The 371-nt window shown below is 33.2% G+C and overlaps 1 protein-coding gene across 5 annotated transcripts in view; it reads right to left on the minus strand.

Annotated features, from left to right (window-relative positions):
* Window positions 1–371, minus strand: part of LOC119586172 — a gene marked incomplete at its 3' end in the record, with an annotated part of 81,902 nt that overhangs the window by 21,878 nt on the left and 59,653 nt on the right.

Below are 371 nucleotides of genomic sequence, written 5' to 3' on the forward strand. Positions count from 1 at the left end.
CTGCAGCAGAGGCCAACCTGAAGATGTGCCAGATGTCCTGAATCTGTGGGAAATCAATGTGTTAATTTGATCACTAGCAGGTGAAGGGTATACCTAAAATGACTATAGACTTGAAACATGGCTATCCACCATTATCTATTTCTATGAAGTCTACTTCTCATAAGTAGACACTGTATGACAAAGGTATTCTAATCTACATAAATCTTACTTCATATGTTCAGAAAAAAAGAAAAAGCTAAATGTCTAGTAAAGGAAAAGGAGATACACATCATAAAAACTCTAAAAATTTTACAGTCAATATCTCATCTCTAAAAGCTTTTTATACAATACACTTGATGATTGCCCTTAAAAGCCTTGTATAAATTCATAAC

This window comes from Penaeus monodon, chromosome 21 (assembly GCF_015228065.2).
Source record: "Penaeus monodon isolate SGIC_2016 chromosome 21, NSTDA_Pmon_1, whole genome shotgun sequence".
NCBI classification, from domain to species: Eukaryota; Metazoa; Arthropoda; class Malacostraca; order Decapoda; family Penaeidae; genus Penaeus; species Penaeus monodon.